The 12165-nt window shown below is 35.5% G+C and overlaps 1 protein-coding gene across 3 annotated transcripts in view; it reads left to right on the forward strand.

Moving 5' to 3' along the window:
• COL25A1 (collagen type XXV alpha 1 chain) overlaps positions 1 to 12165 on the forward strand; it is a 467999-nt gene that overhangs the window by 242804 nt on the left and 213030 nt on the right. The gene's annotated exons all lie outside the window — the stretch shown is intronic.

Below are 12165 nucleotides of genomic sequence, written 5' to 3' on the forward strand. Positions count from 1 at the left end.
TTATTGTTATTTTAGCTTTTTTTTTTTTAATGTCATCCATTTAACTAATATTGACTTATGTCCCAGGTACAGAGAACACAACAGTGAAAAAGGCACCATCCCTCATTTTTAAACACCAGTATTTTTTTAATTTGTTTTACTCTCAATACTTACATGTAACAGGCTTGTTAAAAGTGGTATGCGTGCTGTGGTTAACAATACTGTATTGTACATGTCAAATTCTATAAAGAGGGAAGATCTTACATTAAGTATTCTTACCATCAATTAAAAAATGAAAAAAATAAAACAGCATACATGGTATAAAAGTATGTTAACTGGGCATGTGTGCTAATCACAACTACCTAAATTACCCCATGAGTGTGTTCAGTGTATGAAGAGTGCAGGGTTCCTTTTTAGCTTTGTAAAGTAAGAGTTTAACTTTTGGCAAGTAATTTCTCATGATTATTTTACATTTAGAATGAGAAGCTAAAAATAAACCTATCAACTAGAATTGTAAACAGAGACTCATGAAACAATTCTTTCCAACTTCATTTAAAGCTTCTGTTTTCCTTAATGGCAGCTCTGCATGTTTGTCTCAGAAAATAGAGTGTTCCATGTAGGGTGCTTAGTAAACAAGCAAGTCTTTAGTTTTGGAATTGACAAGTTAGGAGCCAGAGTGTCTGTGTTTAAATCCTTAACCGACCACTTACTAGATTTGTGACAGTTAACCTCTTTATAGCATCGCTTTCCACAATTATATGGATATCACCCAACTAGTATAGATAAATGAAACGATGAATGCATGGTACTTAGTCTGGTGCCAGATGATTGATGACCACTTCCAAATATTAACTGTCATTGTGATCCCTATCATTACGTCAAAGTACTTGTATTTCTCCCCATGACACTATGGGGCCATCAGTTTGGCTGAGTTGCACAGAGGGACCCTTGCCTTCTCATGCCTGCTTTGGTTGCTTTCATGCACCCTTCCCTTTCCTCCTTGGCACGCGCCCTTCCCCCTCCAGTACTCCAATTCCTATTCTGATGGCTTCTTCTTGAATTTCTGTGTACTATTTTCCATCACTAATTTTCAGTGTTAAACCAGTTCTCTTATGATCATTTTTCCCATTGCTGACTAACTTTAGCAATGGGCATGCTATATAATTCATTTAATACCAGCTGAAAGAAATGTGGGCCATTGACATGTGTGTAATGGTATATGTGGTGCTGTTGTATTTAATTCATCCATCAGCTCTTTGGCAAAAGCTTGTGGTATTGCAAAGCCATTAATGAAAACAAATTCCGGTTACCATTAGCCCACTCCCCCACCTCCATTTTCCATTGTTGCAATCTCTGATATATTAAGAGTTAACATTATTTATTAACTATATGATGAACTACATTCAACCACTCATCTTGTTTTTTTTTCTGTTACTTTAAAAATTCTCTTTATCTTTAAAGATCTGTTCACTGCTCTGCATTCCATTAGAAACATGGAATCTAGAGACTCATTTAGATTTTTCTGCAAGCTTGGGAACCAAACTTTTTTTTCATGCTAGTATATTACATTGTGTATGTAATAACCACTCATTAAAAGCATATAATCTCACAAAGAAACACATCTTTCTTCGTCCCAACCCCTACTCTCTGACATCTTGCAGCCCCCTTCCCTACAAGTAGAAATAGAAAATGTTGTCATGACAAATCCCCTGTTGGATCATGGGGTAAAACGTCTAGTACCATAATAATGAAACACTTTATGTGTGGGAGACGAATGATAGAAATAACAACTGTGCCACATCAGACCTCATTAAAGTCAATGAACTGTAACATGGGACTATTTGTAGTCTTGAACAGTTTCTATTGACTATTGTACTATATTTATTATCTAAATATTGAAAACAGCAATAAAGACAACTCCTCATTTTCTGGAAACAAAGCCTCCATATAAAGCTCAGAAAATATTCCATTGCATTTGGTTTGGAAATCCTTTTCTTTAATTGTGAAGTGCAGTTGTTTTCCAGTATGTTCTTGCGAGAGTCCCCAGACTCATAAATATGGTCATTTTTCCTTCATTATAAGATTTACAATTATCAATTAATTCTTGAGCAAATTTGAAGTGCCTCATTTAAACCAAGCACAAGCTAGAACTGAACTTTCATTGAGATAACAGGAAAGAAGTTTAGAAGTCAGTTTTGGCCCATTGGACACCCTCAACAAGGCATAAGAACTCAACCAATTAAAAAAAATGCCAATGATATAGTAATGTTGAGAATTATATTTACCACGATTCTGATGTTAGTTGCTTATATTTATTTAAAACATTTAAATGGCAATTGTTAAAATTTCCATTTTAACGTGGACAAAAGTATAGAAAGAGATAAAACAAAAGTCTCGTTCTCAATTCATTTCATGAGAAAATAAGAACATACTTTGCCAGAAGGGCATGCATAGCTGTTTAAAAATTCTAATGGGAAATATATTTTGGAATAAGTACCCCATTTTTTTTCTAAACTAGTTGCTTTAAAACTATTTGGCTACTACCCCAAGGAAGTACAGCATTTTACATTTAATCCAGTGCACACATACATATCCATCCAGTTAGCTTTAGGTGTCCTAATGTGTACACTCCTAATGTTTTCACATTTATTATCTGGCTAAGGGAGTCTTTTTTCTTGTTTTTTGTTGTTGTTGTTGTTTTTTTAAAGTATCTTCCATAAGTCACATTGTTTTATCCTCATTAATTGAACACAATTTTGCACATATTTTATGTTTCATAAGTTTAACTTGAAATCATCACCAGGAAAAACTTGCTGGTGTAAAAACTGGAAAGTAAGCAGATTTATGAAAAGAATATTCATAAGATTACTTTAAGGATTTGATCTTTTTATTTGATTTTTTAAATTTCCTCAAGGAATTTGATAAAACCTTTCTAATTACTAACCTTAGGAGTCTGGTACATTATAGATATCCTTCTACTTATTGAGATTATGATATAGCCTGGTTTAGGCTCAAATGTAAAAACTGAGTCACTCCATTTTTGTTGTTTCTAACTAAAATACCAATGAACTATTTTTACTAACAAACTATTAATTTTTATATTTTTTATTGCTGGAATAACTTATAAGAATAGAATACCCTAAAACATTTCTTAGTGTGTCTCTCGTGTTTAAAAACAAAAAAAAGAGAGAGAAACATACTTTTACAACTTTTCAATTGAACTCATTGCCTTTAAAATAAATAATGTGTATCTGAATAACACTCTGTAGAGAGTTATGGAGCTTGGCTATTATAAACTTTAATTATTACCTATTATTTATTATGATTAACTTTCTTTTATAAACTGACATTCCATGGAGATTAGAAACGAGGAAATTTGAAACAAAAACACACACATAAAAGATATTTAAAACAAACAAGTCTGTATTACATATAGTGCAGTACATGCTGATCTAAATTATCTTAGGAAATAAATCTCCTGAATAAAAAAGTTATTTCTTTTAAAAATTAACACGATATGAAATAATGTTGGCATGATCAAATTGCCCATAGGCAGTATTCCTTTAAAAGTTCATTGAGTGCTAAGTCCTATGCCAGTTGCTAGAGACACAAGGATGAACAAGGGAATTTGTACCCCCAAGAGCTTACAGTCTGGTGGGAGAGTAGAACAAGTAATAACAGTAAGTCTGCCTAAGTAGCCATGTTATAAAAAGAAGAAGCAGGCCATTGAGAAAATGAGGCAGTTTGGAAAGTTGGCGCTGGTTGTGTCCAGTCTTGCAATCTACGGAGTTATGAGATCAGAAGTGAGAAGTGGCGTGCTGAGTCAGAGAGCACTGAGCTTGGAATTAGGAAGCTGGTGTCTGCTGTGTGGGACCCTCAGCAGGTTGTTTTCACCTCTCTTGGCTTCAATCTTACGTTTGCAGAATATGAATCATTGAGGTACAAGCTTGTTTAATCTGGTGAACTTTTACTGCAAATGGTTGCAATTCAATATGGCATTGAGCTGCTCATATAGTCGGGTATAAAGCACTATGAAGATCTGTGGGCTACATGACCTCTTGGGTATGTTGTACTATAGATGTTTTATGAGTACAGAGAAAATATATTTTAGCTAATATTGTACTTCTACCAAGCATTTGCTGTTTAAGCCTTTTACTTCTAATTGTGGAATGAAAGGCTTTGGTCTATGTTGAAAGAATTTCAGGCATTAAGCAAGCAAGCAGGTGGGGGGACTTTGGGGAAGGCTCTGAAATTAATCTGTGCCTACTTGTAAGGTTAATCTAGAATGAATGAAGGTAAACCTGTTTCAGGAAAGCTGTCTCTTCTGTGCCCAGACAGGTTCCTCCCTCTTGAGAGCCATCTGCAGCTGTTGGAGACCTATTCCTGAGATTGGGTGTAGGGGAGGGACATCCTAGGCTTGCACACAATTCTCCTTTAGGCCCCCCAACACCAGCATGCATGGGCACACAGGACTTCAACATCTGCTTCCTGCTTCTTACTTGCCCTTTCCGTCCCTGACTACCAGCTCAGTCTCCTGCTCTTTCCCTTGCCTTATCATTTCTGTTTTTCTGCCTCCAGATATCTGGATAAGAGCATTTAATTTTTGGAATAGTTACTGTTATTTGTGGCATTTTTATATCATTTCTCTTATTCTTAAAGAGTCTTTTTGCCTCTGGAGATGAAACCACTAACTAAAAAAATTTAGCTTTTTATTAGGAGGTTGTCAAATTGTTTAATTTGAATTTTGAAGTCTTACTGCTTCTATTGATGAATATGACAGTAATATATCTTGGAAATAGTTTATAAGCTTCAAGAAATTTATGAGAAATAAAGGAAACAGTCACTTAACTATGTAAATAGCAGTTTATGGTTTTCATCCTCAGAATAATCATATAAAAGGGGGTGGTGTTAGTATTATTTACTAGATCTTTAAATAGACTAAAATCAAAGAGGTTAATTGGAAGTTAGCTCAATTTACACAGTAGTGAAAACCTAGAAGTCTCTTAGCTTTGCATTCCATGTTCTTTCTTTATACTAACTTGCCCCTTTGAATATTTTAATTGGAAGGTAACATTAATTTCTCTCAATCTTATTCATACACATACTCAACTTATTAAATACTCAAATACATTATTACTATTGATTAAATATAACAAGGTAATATAAACAATGTGAAAGAAGGAGTTAATCTTTCGTGAGCTCCTGGTTTATGTTGTTATATATGTTTATTACCTTTTTCATGGAAATTCATTCAGGAACTAGTTCTCAAATGACCCATGTCAGTAGTGATCATTAGGTCATTCTCGTAATAAGATAGCACGTTTCTCCCTATTCTGAGGTTTTAGATCATCTAAGCGTGATCACTCAGGAGATGAGTCTTCCCTTTGTTTCTTTTTTAAAAATCCACTTCCCTGAAATAGAACTGACATGTAAAAAACCGTACATATTTAATCTATCAACTCAAGGAATTTCAGGATAAATATACATCTGTGGGACCATCACCATGATCAAGGCCCTAGACATATCCATTATCTCCCAAAGTTTCCTTCCACCCTCTATTACTACTATTTTGTGTCTAGCATAAGACCTAGCTTCTTAGGAAATTTTACATATATGGTACACTGGTGTTAGTTATGGGCATTGTGCTGCATGGAAGATCTCCAGAACTTATCTTCCATAACAGTAACTACGTACCCTTTGACCATCATGTTCCCATTTCCCTCTCCTCTTGGGCCCTGGCATTAACCATGGTACTCTCTGCTTCTATGAGTTTGACTATTTTAGATTGGACATATAAATGAGATCACACAGTATTTGTCTTTCTATATCCGGATTATTTCACTTAGTATAAGGCCCTTCAGGTCTATCCATATTATTGCAAATGGCAGGGGTTTTCTTCTTTTTAAAGGTTGAATAATATTCCATTGCATGTATATGTCACATTTGCTTTAATCATTCAGCTGTTGATGGATGTTTAGGTTTTTTTCCATATCTTTGTTATTGTGAGCAGTGCTGTGATAAACATAGGAGTACAGGTATTTCCTTTTGAGATTCTGACTTCAATTTCTTTGGATAAACACCCAAAAGTGAGATTGCTGGATTGTAGGTTAGTCTCAGCTTTAATTTTGTGAGGAATCTCCATACTATTTTCCTTAGTGGCTGCACCAATTTACCTTCCCACCAAGAGTACACAAGGTGTTAGGTGATATCTCATTGTAGTTTTGATTTTCATTCATGGTTCAATGATGTTGAAAACATTTTCATAAATCTTTTGGCCATTTGTAGGTTATCTTTGGAGAAATGTCTACATAGCTTCTTTGCCCATTTTTAAATCTGGTGGTTTCTTCTTTTGCTTTTGAATTGTAGGAATGCCTTATATTTTGGGGGTATTAACCCCTTACCAGTTATATGGTTTGCCAATATTTTCTGACATTCCATAGACTGAGTTTTTATTCTGTTTATCATTTCCTTTGCTATGCAAAAACTTTTGAGTTTAGTTTAAATCCACTTGTTTATTTTTTGCTTTTGTTGCTTGTCCTTTTGGTGTCATAATCAAAAAATCATTGCCAAGACCAGTATCAAGCAGCCTTTTCACTATGTTTTCTTTTAGGAGATTATAGTTTCTGTTCTCATGTTTAAATCTGTAATCCATTATGGTTTGATTTCTTTCTTTTGTTTCTATCCACATTCTTTCTTTCTTTTTTTTTCTAAGATTTTATTTATTTATTTGAGAGAGAGAGCACACGAGAGAGCACAAGCATGGGAACGAGCAGAGGGAGAATCAAACTCCCACCCGAGCAGGGAGCTCGATGTAGGACTCAATCTCAGGACCTTGGGATCATGACCAAAGTTGAAGGCAGATGCTCAACCAACTGAGCCATGCAGGAATCCTATCCACATTATTTCTCCCCCACCCCCACCCCCACAATAGAGACAGCCAGAAATGTGTGTTGAAATACAAAGCAGGAGGTAAAAATGAAACAAAACCAAACCCCAGCCCATTATGCATTCTGAAACTTTTCTCAAACTCTTCCTGTTTAATTGTAAATGTTTATAGGTGGTAACGAAGAAAAGTAAAAATCCTAGGGAAAAAAAATCTCTTCTCTGAGTACTCAGAAAGGTTATGTTTAAGCTCAACATGACATACTAGTAGGGGTGGGAAAGAATGAATAGATTCAAGTAATAGGAGCAGAATTGACCAGTTTGGGGTCATTTATCTGCTAAACCAGATAAGGGTATTCCAGACATATGCCATATGCCATATTCCAGACATATGCCATATATATATATATAATATATATGGGAAAGCCCTTATGTAAGCATGTTTACTTCTTGGCACATATCTCACCATAGGAAAGAGTCTCATGACAGCTAGGTATGCCATTAGTAAGGTGTAGAGTGCTCCAGCCTTATTAGTTTGGGACCAAAAGAATTGGTTTGCCTTAAGACACCTTGCTATGATGTGATTTGATGACCCAGATGTGTCTCAAGTTGGGTTTGTTGACACAGGTCTTTAAAGCATTATCATCATGGTTAATTTTTTTCAATGCCTATCTCACGCTGACGGTTTGCATTGTCTTTCAAGCAACAACTCTGCAACATGAAGAGCACCAAGTGTCATGAATTTTCTTATTATAAAGAGCAATCTGGTTTTATAGCCTCACTCCATTTTCCATAACTCATTCTTCATTTCATGAATTCTCTGCTTGTAAATTTTCACTTCCTCTGTTGCTGATAGCTTCCCATTCATATTCTTGAACCAGTTTCTTTTGCAGACTCATGGCTTTTGCTGATAAAATTCACTGAGAATTTCTGCTCCAAGGATCTGGTCAAATTCAGTGAATAAGAGTCAGGTTTTAGCTTCTCTATTTGTTCTTGGAATTCATGCCTGGCCAACACTTCATCACTCAGTTTGGAATGGAAACAGTCACTATCTTTCTCCACTATTATTAACATCAGTTTTGTCTGGGCAACATTTATCATTTGTCTTTTCTGATTTTTGATTTTCTCACTCTAGTGATCTGCCAGCTGTCTATTGTTAAATTCATCCCAACCAATCATTTTTGTTTAAAAATGATTTTTCCCTTAAATTCACAAGCAATACCAAATTGTCTTAGAGGCACAATAGACTTTTTCAGAATTTCTATTTATTCCCTTTTAAGCAAGATCTGTATCTATGTCTTTCTGAGAGTTTTATGTAATTTATTACTTTGCTAAGCCTAATATAATAAGACTCACTTCAGTCTTATGTTTCTTACAGTAACTGAAACATCCTCTTCTCAAATCTAGTATTTTCTTCGTAAACCTCATTGAGTTTAGATTCTTACTTTATCACAACTTAGTTCAGCTTCGTTTTCTCTCTCACATATTATAAAATTCTTTGTAAAACCTTTGACTTTCAATAGGTATGTTTTGCCAATTATCTTTTCCATTTCCTTAAACTTTATTCTTTCTCAATTCTCAGTATAACAGATGTATTTCCCACAGCATTTGGTATATGTATTTTTAAGATTTATCTATTTATGTTAGAGGGAGAGAGAAAGAGAGAGTGCACACAAATGGGGGGAGGGGCAGAGGGAGAGGTTGAGAGGAAATCTTTAAGCAGACTCCCTGCAGAGTGCAGAGCCCAGTGTGGGGTTCGATCTCAAGCCCCTGAGATCATGACCTGAGCTGAAATCAAGAGTCAGACGCTCAACTGACTGACTGATGCTCAACTTCGATCTCAAGCCCCTGAGATCATGACCTGAGCTGAAATCAAGAGTCAGACGCTCAACTGGGTGGTGCCACCCAGGCACCACTGGTTTATTTCTTTAAGGCTCTGATTGAATATTTAAAACAGATGTGTTCAGAAATATTCTTTGTTTCTTAATTTCTTCAAAAGATATCATTGCTTTTTTAAAATCACTTTTTCATAACTTAATATATTTTAAATTATTTTTATAGTTTATTTCAAACTAGTTTTAAACATGAATGCAATTTATTTTTATTGATAAATTCTACTGTTTAAAAGGAATATTCTTCAAGGGAAAATGAGAAACTAATTCCAAGAAGCAAATAATAATTAGAGATTCCTGAAATTTATTATGAAAATCAGGACTAGGCTCTTCTGACATATTTTATGTGGGTGAGACAACAGTCAATCTAAGTACCTTACACTGTAATTTTCCCTCTGGTAGTTATTAACATTTTCTCATTATTCTTGAACATTATTACATTTAAGTGTGATTTATTTCTATTGCCTCTTGGAGTATAAGTTCAACCTCAGGACTCTGATATTCAGTTCTGGAAAACTCTCATCTATTATCTCTTAAACAAGGATGTCTCTATCATTTCTTCTGGGTTCTCTTATTGATATAAGTAAAATATTGTTCCTTGACATAAATAAATAGGTAGGTAGGTGGATAGGTAAGTAGATAGAAATATAAATAGATAGGGTCTTAGTCTTTTTGGACTGCTATAATAAAAACCACAGACTGGGTGATTTATAAACAGCAGAAATGTATTTTTCATAGTTCTGGAGGCTAAGAAGTCGAAAATGAAGGTGGTAGCATGGCCACCTTCTGGTGAGATCCCTCTTTCTGGTTCATAGCTAGAGTCTTCTCACTCTATCCTCACAGAGTGAAAAGAGTTAGGGGATCTTTGTGGGGTCTGTTTTATAATGTACTAATCCCATTCATGAGGGTCCCAGCATCATGAATTAATTGCCTTCCCAAAGCCCCACTTCCTACTACCATCATTGCTGAGAGTTTGAATTTCAACATATGAATTTTAGGAGCACATAAACAGTCAGAGTTTTTAGATAGAGAGAGAAAGAAAGAGATCAGTATCGGATTCGTCTCTGGGCTGCATTCTGCATCTTTTACATCAATTCGGTCTTCAACCATATCCAGGCTAGAATTTGAATATTTTGTTCTTTTTATTTTTTTTAATTTCAGTGACTATTTTTCTTTTTATTATCTTCCAGGTTTCTAAAAGTTTCTTTTGAATACATTTTTAAAAAAGATTTTATTAATTTATTTGACAGAGAGAGAGATCACAAGTAGGCAGAGAGGTGGGTGGGGGGGGTTGGGGAGCAGGCTCCCTGCTGAGCAGAGAGCCCGATGCAGGCCTCCATCCCAGGACCCTGAGATCATGACCTGAGTCGAAGACAGAGGCTTAACCCACTGAGCCACCCAGGCACCCCTCAAATACATTTTTTAAAAAAATTTATCTTTTAAATCTCTTACTCTTTAATAGATGTTACTTCTTCATTTATCTCTTAAAGTATAATTAACGTACCAAATTTTGTCTGATTTTTTTAAAAAAGATTTTATTTATTTGTTCATTTGATAGAGAATGTGTGTGCATGCATGCAGGGTGAGGGCCAAAGGGAGAGGGAGAGGGAAAGAATCCTAAGCAGGTGTGTTGACAGTGGAGCTCACAACTTAGGGCTCAATCCCATGACCCTGAGATCATGACCTGAGCCCAGATCAGGAGTCAGACATGTAATGAACTGAGCCACCCAAGTGCTCCTGGTTTTTAAAATTTTAAAAAAATTCTTAATTTTAATTTTAAAAAATTTTTAAAAATTAATCTTACCTGGAAATAATTCATGATCTTATTATTGAGTATTGCCTGTTGTGGTCTTAGATTTCTTCATTTGTTTTGGAATTTTTTTGTGTACCCATTATGAGTAGGAGGTATTTTCTTTCTTTTGCTATAGTTTTCTCACTGTGAATGCCTTTCTTTTCTCTGTACTCACTCTTTTTTACCTAGTTCTTTCATGTTTGTTTTTACCTGACATCCTCAGCCTTCTAGACCAGGTTGGTCCTAAACTAGCATTTCTGAACTTCTGTCCCAGATTTATGTTGTAGATATCATAGAGTTAGGCTCCCAACCAGCAGAGGCTTACTTCATTTTCTGATTGAGAGATTATGTCTGTATTCTTCAGCTGTTAAGCCAGAGACTTGGTTTTTGTTGTTGGTTTTTTTGTTTGTTTGTTTGTTTGTTTGTTTGTTTGTTTTTCAGCTTGTCTTTAGCATTTCTAAGCCACTGATTCTGGTTAGAGAACTTTTTTGTATTTATTCTCCAGAAATAGTACTTGTGGCCATCATTCCTCTGTCTAGAACTGGTGCCCAGTAGGTTCATGGCTTTATCCCTGCTTTCCACTTTGCATTTCTGGTCCATTTCTAGCCTGTGGACATGCCCATTGCTTTTTTGAATACTGATTATTTTATTACATCTTATACATCTTATACATCCCATCCATCTTGTACATAACCTATATTGCCTACTATGCAGACCACAGACATCGTTACTTATATAGTGCTTGCTAACTACTTAGTTTAAGTGATTTTGTATAGAAAAGAAAATCTGATTCCTAATCCTAAGGACATTATAAATATCAGAATATGTCAATATATTTCTGTGCATGTATGTTTGAGTGTGTGTGTAAATAAGTATATTTTTCATACCTATTAGGGTGCTACTAAGTTTACTTGCCTATTTATGTGATTCTCCTTCTACTCTCGGTTTGGCCAAGTATATCCTGAATAGTATCCAAGAAATTTTACTCTATTCAAAAGGAAAAAAAGAAGGAAAGAAATTAGTTTCTCTTATTCCAGAATACAGAGAGAAATCTGAAATTCTGAATAACAGTTTTGGACTCTGCTGCAAAAATTCTCCTAACAGGGGCGCCTGGGTGGCTCAGTGGGTTAAAGCCTCTGCCTTTGGCTCAGGTCATGATCCCAGGGTCCTGGGATCGAGCCCCACATCGGGCTCTCTGCTCCGCAGGCAGCCTGCTTCTTCCTCTCTCTCTGCCTGCCTCTCTGCCTAGTTGTGATTTCTGTCAAATAAATAAAATATTAAAAAAAAATTCTCCTAACATTTTCAACCAATTTTATTATTTGATTATTTTTAACCTCTTACAAAACACAGATGGCCAGACTAACTCTATGTAAGAGCTTGAGGGGAAACTAACTGGCCCACTGATGTTTCTGTTCTCATGACAGTGTTTCCATGTGGAAGTTGGTAGCTCAGAATCCCGTCGAAAGCTGGCTGGATGCTAAGGCCTGTGCTGCTTGTCTCTTAAACTTTCTAGAGTTTGGAAGTCATCAGTCCAACTTATTACCAGGTCATTCTTTAAAACCAGGATGGTCTGTATTTTCCTTGGCCTCTTTCTTCCAGCAAATATTATAAGACCTTAAT

Source organism: Meles meles, chromosome 2, assembly GCF_922984935.1.
Source record: "Meles meles chromosome 2, mMelMel3.1 paternal haplotype, whole genome shotgun sequence".
NCBI classification, from domain to species: domain Eukaryota; kingdom Metazoa; phylum Chordata; class Mammalia; order Carnivora; family Mustelidae; genus Meles; species Meles meles.